Genomic DNA, 7500 nt, shown 5'->3' on the forward strand with positions numbered 1-7500 from the left:
TATCGTGCTTATCGTAGTATTTAAACAGCTCTCATCACGGTCAACAATGACATTCCTCTTTTAATCGACAGTCTGGAACCTGTTGTCTTCAGTTGGTTCTATTCAACTTTTCGGCTGCTTGACACTGTCGATCAGTTTTTCCTGCTCTCAAGGCTATCAGCCCGCTTTGGTATATGAGACCATGCATTGAACTGGCTTCGTTCATATTTACCCGATCGTACACAGCTTGTCAGAATCCAAGGTGTTTCCTCTGATGTTAATGACTTACCTTAAGGAGTTCCTCAAGGTTCCATGCTGGGTCCTTTGCTATATGCATTGTATACATCCCCATGGGGTGACATTGCAAGATCTTATGCCCTGGCTTGTCACTTTTATGTGGATGATACGCAGTTAATTTTGTTCTTTGAAACGCCATCTGCTATTGAAGACTGCGTTAGGGATATTAACTTGTGGATGCTAGCAAACAAACTGAAACTGAACAGTGAAACGACCGGAGTTCTAGTATTTTCGTCCCCGTATTGCCCTCGTCCTGCTTTGAACAACCTTGTCATTGCTTCTGAAACTGTTGACTGTTTAACTACTGCCAAGAAGAATATTGGGGTTATCTTCCACGATTCTCTGTCAATGCTTCCGCAATGCTTCAGCTGTATGCAAGTCTTCTTTCTGTCATCTTCTAACTATTTTCTACTGAGATTCGCAAGTTTCTTTCCTATATGATACATGCGAAATTCTAATCCATGACTTCCTTACGTCAAGGATCGACTATTGTAATTCGCTGCTCTACTGAGTGGTCAGCCAAAAGGTATTTTGCAACGTCTGCAGAGTGTCCTTGATAGTGTTGCAAGGCTCTTCAACTTAGCAGTAGATATGAACATGTCACTCCTTTGCTTACCCAGCTTCACTGGCCCCCTCTTGAAACTCTATTGAACACATGTTAACTTTTAAAATTGCTGTCATTAGATTCAAGGCTCTTCATGGTTCTGCCCCTGCCTATCTCACTGAGCTCATAAAGCCTTATCACAAACTAGAACATTAATAATAATAATAATAATAATAATAATAATTTATTTACTTATATAGCGCCCTTTAACATTTATAGAATGATCAAAGGCGCTTTACAATCCAAGAAAACTAATATTTACAATAGATAATTACAATAAAAATGCTATTTACAATAGATAATTACAATAAAAATGCTATTTACAATAGATAATTACAATAACAGTGCTAAAATAAAATATGATTTACAAACAAATAGATGCTTTTGACACTAATATTTTATCTTAAGACCTATGGTGGCCAATCCTTTACGATGGCCTCTCCTTCTGTTTAGAATGCCCTTCCGCTGGAACTCAGATCTTGTGGTTCCCTTTCTTCCTTTAAATCCAAGTTGAAGACTTGAAAGAAAGAGGATAGCGTTCAAAGAACTGACCGAGCCAAGGATATATTAAGGATGACAAACGAGATAGTACCCCGTCAGAGCAAGAGGAGGAAATGGTGGCTGATAGAACTGGCCCTAAAATTCTTAAGGAAGAAATCAAAAAGGCAATACAACAACTGAAGAACGGGAAGTCGGAAGGAGTTGATGGTGTACCAACGGAAATGATAAAGGCTATTGGTTCGGAGAGTATGAATATTTTCGTTAAGCTCTGTGGTAACATCTATAGAACCAGAGTTTGGCCCGATGACTGGCCGAAGTCGATACTTCTACGCATAGAAAAAGACCACAGACTACAAGGTGCGATGGAGCACAGAACCATCAGCCTATTTGTTCATGCCTCGAAAGTTGTTCTCCGTGTCGTAAGTAATTAACAGAATCGAGGACAAGAGACCAATCTGGTTTTCGTAGAGGAGTTGGTACAATAGAAGCCATAGCAGTCATGGGATGTTTGAGTGAGAGATGCATAGATCACGACCAGGACATATATGTATGCTTCATGGCCTACGAGAAAGCCAGAGTGATAGGGCAGACCGGCCCAAACTCTTGAAAATTCGAAAGGACATTGGTGTCGATTGGAGAGATAGGAAGTTAATTGCAGCTTTATACATGGGTCAGAGAGCAGTTGTGAGATTGAAGCACGGACTGAGGCAAGGGTGCACATTATCACCTATATTATCTAATATATACGCGGAAGCCATGATAAGAGTGGCTCTATGGGATGTAGACGAAGGTATCTGTGTTGGAGGACACTTGATTAAGTCTGTAAGATTTGCAGACGACCAGGCCTCAATTGCTTGTTAGGCCGAGGGCTTTCACGACATGATAACAAGAATGAATGACACTGCGGAGAGTTTTGGCATGAAGATAAACAATGAAAAGACAATTTAAAGTTATGAAGATAAGTAAGAGCCCGAGGGAGGAATCTACGATCATGCTGGGAGGAAAGGAACTGGCTCAAGTAAAGCAGTTCACCCATCTTGGAAGTATTATCACTCAAGAAGGTGACTGTGGAAGAGACATCCGTACGAGGATTGCACGGGCCAAGGATACCCTCTCTGCAAGGAAAGAGCTGCTGACGAAGTTCTTCAGTCTGAAACTGAGAAAGCGCCTTGTTAAGTCACTAATCTGGAGTGCACTACTTTATGGAGCTGAATCTTGAGCGATCAGGAACGAGACTTCAGTGTTTTTTATTTTATTTTAGTATTATTGAGAGCACGTCTGAGGGACTATTTCCGTCGCTTCAAGATATATTTTGAATTCTCGCCAATCAAATTACAACAAAAAAGCTGCGTAAAATCGTTTATCAACTTATTTCCAGGTTATTTGAGTATCGCTTTAAGGCATTTACATTGTTCGTCAGTTGATCCGTTTTCCTTGTTCTTCCAGTGAATTGTCACGATTCATTGATATTCCTATTTTTGCCAATTGTCAATTAGCGATGGCCATAAGCGTTTGCAGGATCTTACTGGAGAATGTATGCCTCAAATCATAGACGATACACAGTAATGTATATTCTCTCCATATATTCCTAAATGTTCATTGTGGTATCAGTATACATATGTACATGAAATCATGCATGTATGGGCACCGTAGCGACTAAAATCCGTTTGTTTGTCTGACGTTTATTCACCAGGGCCCGGTTCCTCGAAAGCCGATTAACTTAATCCAGGATTAGCGTAAACTTTTTTTTCACGTTTTCGACTTTTTGTTGAAAGTTTCTTTTGCTTATTTTTGTTTTTCAAAATTGACGTCTTCTCATTAAAGTTCTGCCAAAAATCTGCGTTGAACAGCATTTGGCAGTAGAGAAATAAAATGCTTGGTTAGTTTTTAAGGAAGAACCCAAGGAACCGGGCCCTGCATTTTGGCACCGTATCACTTAATATGCTTATTCAGTATTCTCGTCGATCCAAATCTAGACTAAGTATGATATCGCCGTTTGAGCAACTTTTGGAAGTCCTTCCATTTTCCTGTCGTTCTTCACATAACCACTTAACTCAGTATTTTGCCTTCGTGTTTTTGTTCTCATGTCTTCTTAAATCTCTTTCTACGTAGCTTTCGGACATTAGGACGTTTAAGCAAGTATGACGAAGACGGTTACGAGAACGATGTCTAAAAGTATAATTTCCCGGCGTTATTGTAATAATTTTGCCATTCAAGTGAAGCTATGATCTTCGCAGTTATGAGAGCAAATTTTGCAATTGCGTAGAGAAGCCTGAAAATTTCAGGACTTCAACGGGGTTTGAACCCGTGACCTTGCGATAATTATAAATTATTATCAATTATATACTTGCGTTTAAATTATTAACTCGAAGCAAAACTCGAAGTCCAACTCGAAGTCCAATTCGAAGTCCAACTCGAACTCGAACTCGAACTCGAATCCAAACTTGATGATACCCTGCTCCCCTACTTTGTACGGAGAGGTTTTCTCCTGGTACTTCGGTTTCCCCGGCCCTCTCCTCAAGGGGGGAGGGGAAAACATTCCATCAGGCTGTTTGGAGAGAAATCCGTAAAAGATGATCCGAGATCGAAGCCATTCAGAATCATGGAAACATAAAATTGTAGTAGAAGAGGTAAATGGCGTCGCTTCGACAAAAAGTTGTCGATCATATTGCTTGCACGATGGTATTCTGCACGTTGGAATAAACGCTGAAACATTGAAATTGCACTTACCAAAAGCGTCAGAAGTTTTATCTTCACTCGCTCTTACAGCAAGCCAATGATCATCTCTCCAGTTTCTTTTATGGTGTGTAAGACCAAATGTTTTGTTTCTCGAACACTTTAAAGGCCCGCATTCGCCCAAAAACTCATTGCGCACCGTGACTGAATTTCGTGTAATACGAAATTGCCTAAATATCTGACATGTTGTTTCCCGCGTGATTCGCCTTAGTGCCTTTAGCCAATCACATCACGTATTTGGACAAGTCGTCATTTGAAAAACAAAAACAAACGATCACAATGACTTTTGGGTGAAGGTGGGCCTTTAAACCCGCAGTTTCTACTGTCAGTACCGTTTTCTCTTTTCTGTTACCGTTTAAACTCAAGCATGCACAATAAGACCGGGGCGCTCACCCGCTGACCAAAAAGCCCGAGACTCTTGGTACGAGATTGGTGTGATCTCAAAACTATTCATCACCATCCCACGCGCGGCCCACTCGAGGCAAAAACAACGGAGCAACCATTGATTTGGATAAGGCCGCTATAAAATATCCCGCCAGCAACGCGGGCTAGTAAAATTGTCGAGAATACCTCGTACGAGAGACATCCGAGACAAGAAAAGGTGCAACAGTCATTTCGTATTGTATTTTAGCAAGTGTAGATATAATTGAGAAATCATGATCAGTGTCTAGGATCCTGAAGAGACAATGCTATGATATGTTTCCGTTCATTTTAGCAAGATCATCCTGAGGAAACAAAAGGATTCCATAGCCAGATTACGAATCAACTACTACTTTTAGTGCCTATTTCCATCTTTGATATCTTATTATGAAAGTAAGGCCATCCCATCGCTATTAAAGTTAAAAGGAATTGTGGGGAAGGGGGTCTCAGAAAATAGAAAAGAGCTGGCAGTTGACATAGACAATTAAAACCAAAGAACTTAGAGAATCATCTAGAATAATATCGTTTGAATTTCAGGAATTAGGTCATTAATTACGAAATCACATGTCAAGCACGTGAATACAAATTCAGTTCATCTTTAAAACAAATGTTAGTTTGCATTTGTAAGCATTTTCGAAGAAGGCAGAGCAATGAAGACATTGGTCATTTTTGTCGCCCTACTGCTCGTGCTAGCCGCTGGAAGGCGCCTCCCGTTCAAGAATCACGAAGGTGACCATCCACAAAAGGCCACCAGGCTGAGGCAATTTGGAGAACTATTCAGGTAGAAGCGAGAAAGAATGAAAAACATATGTATGCTTTGAAAATTATACAAGAAAACCCTCCTTACACAAACCTTCACCTGTTTACCTGGCTTATTCTTGTTCAGCGGCCAACTGTTGATTTGTTTTGTTTTCGACCTGTTTTCGAAACGTACAGATTTCCAAAAAAAAAAACAACCACCTTTAAGAGAAAAGTTTGCTTCTTCTTCTTCTGTTTTTAAAACTATTACTACTAATATATAGTGATAAGTATGTTTTTTTTTATATTCTCGAACAAACCTCAATATCTAAGTTATCGTTCGGTTACCTCTTTTCCATAATTATTTATATTTGTTGTCCTCATCAGCCCTTGCCTCCCTTGGATTCCTGTGGCATTTGAACTAAAATAACCAACGTATGAATAAGATATTATTTTAACCACTGAAGGTATTTTTTTCTTAGAAAAGTCAATGAGAAGTACGTAGTTAAGCCGGGAAACAAATTAAAAACCTATTTCAACCGATAGAGAAAAAAGGTCGTGAGCCAAGTTGTGCTGAGTTGTCACACATCCACTGAAATCATTCGTACGGCGATAAATAAAAAGGGCTTAGCTTAGCAAAGCAAACACGGATAAGCCCCTTGGCTTGAGCAATTGACTAGATTTTGTAGATAATACAGCGATTTCATCGAGTCCTCCGTTATTTGCTATAAAAAGTATGGTAGTATAATAATGGCGAAGCCTGAGATTCGAAGGCTCGATACGAGAATGCGAGTTCAAGTTTGTTGTACTGAATGGAAATTTTACTGCAGAATACAGAATAGTTGTCTTCTTTTTTTTTTTTTTTTTTTTCTGCGAAAGGAATAAACAGCACTCAGTCTAACATTGGTTGAAATCCACCAAGTCTCCTTTCGCCTATTTTTAACAGCGAAAAAACGAAGAATACGGGACAACGGCTAGCTTTCTTTTGAGAATTAGGGGGCATCTATAATGTCATGTGATGCGATATACATATACTTTACAAAATGACTTTACTTTACTTTACTTCAATAAAGTAAAGTAAAGTATGCGTACATCGCATCACTATATTGAATTTCGTGGTTCAAATATCAAAGGCTACCGAGGAAATAAAAGTTGTTATGAATACTAACTACTCATAAATTGACGTTTTTGGAAATATATCCGGCCACTAATGTGTTCTTAAAACAGCATCAGTTTCCGAAGAAAAACAGTGCCTGTTCGTCGGTGAGAAGGGATAACGCTCGATCGAAAGGTCCGCTCTCAACGGCGCAAATCTCTCTTCTTAATTTACTTTTAATTATCAACTTGTCTTCTAAAAGCAAGTTTTGATGTATTAAGGGCATCTTGTGGACTAATGTTGGCCGATGTCAACGGCGAAGAAATTCGAGTTAGAATCATGATTCGGGCTTGGAAGAGCTTTGATCGTTTTGAATTTTTTAGGCGTTCTTAGGCATTCTCGTGTATTGTGAATATTTGAACGTTTTCCATTCAATATACTCTCGTGGCTTTCTCTTTTAAACCTCATTAGGAGAGCTGAATTTAACGTTAATTCACTACTGCAATGTCAATACTGCATTGCATACCGCGAATCCCACTGGGTTTCAGTTCGAGTGGACACTTAACTTTTAATCAATTCAAGCAGAACGTTTTTCATTTGAAGCTGTGGTTAACCGCCAGTTAAGTATTTGTCAGATTTACATGTTTGGTCAGTGGAACTGTTTCCATCCCAGGCTGGCGTATAGCCTGTAGCGTATTTATATAATTTTTTCCAATTATACACATTCTACCTTTTTCTCTCCTTATAATCTTTGTGAACACTATGGAATGTAATTTTAGCTCCCGTTTTAATGCATTATTTAGTCTAACTTTTCTTGTTGTAGTCTAGGATGAAATAGTGTTCAATTAATTTTATTATCATATTGTAAAGCGCTTCGGACAAGTAGTGGTTCAGCGCTCTATAATAAAAATGTATTATTATTATTATTATTATTATTATTATTATTATTATTATTATTATTATTATTATTATTATGTACGTGAAACGCTATTGCCCCGGCGGATGTTATGCCGACATTACACCAAAGAAGCGAGCCATAGCCAATGGCCAAAGGTCCTTTGTGTCATTTCTTCTCCTTCAGCTGTCCAACACCTTCCTTAGAATCCTGGCTGTGCCTAACAAGGCTGTT

The 7500-nt window shown here is 39.0% G+C and overlaps 1 long non-coding RNA gene across 1 annotated transcript in view; it reads left to right on the plus strand.

Annotated features, from left to right (window-relative positions):
* Window positions 1-5149: 5149 nt before the first annotated feature.
* Window positions 5150-7500, plus strand: part of LOC138037332 (uncharacterized) — a 5902-nt gene continuing 3551 nt past the window's right edge. Inside the window, exon 1 of the long non-coding RNA XR_011130074.1 lies at window positions 5150-5318. This is a non-coding gene — a long non-coding RNA (uncharacterized lncRNA). The remainder of the gene's footprint in view (window positions 5319-7500) is intronic.

This window comes from Montipora capricornis, chromosome 1, assembly GCF_036669925.1.
Source record: "Montipora capricornis isolate CH-2021 chromosome 1, ASM3666992v2, whole genome shotgun sequence".
In the NCBI taxonomy this organism is placed as follows: Eukaryota; Metazoa; Cnidaria; class Anthozoa; order Scleractinia; family Acroporidae; genus Montipora; species Montipora capricornis.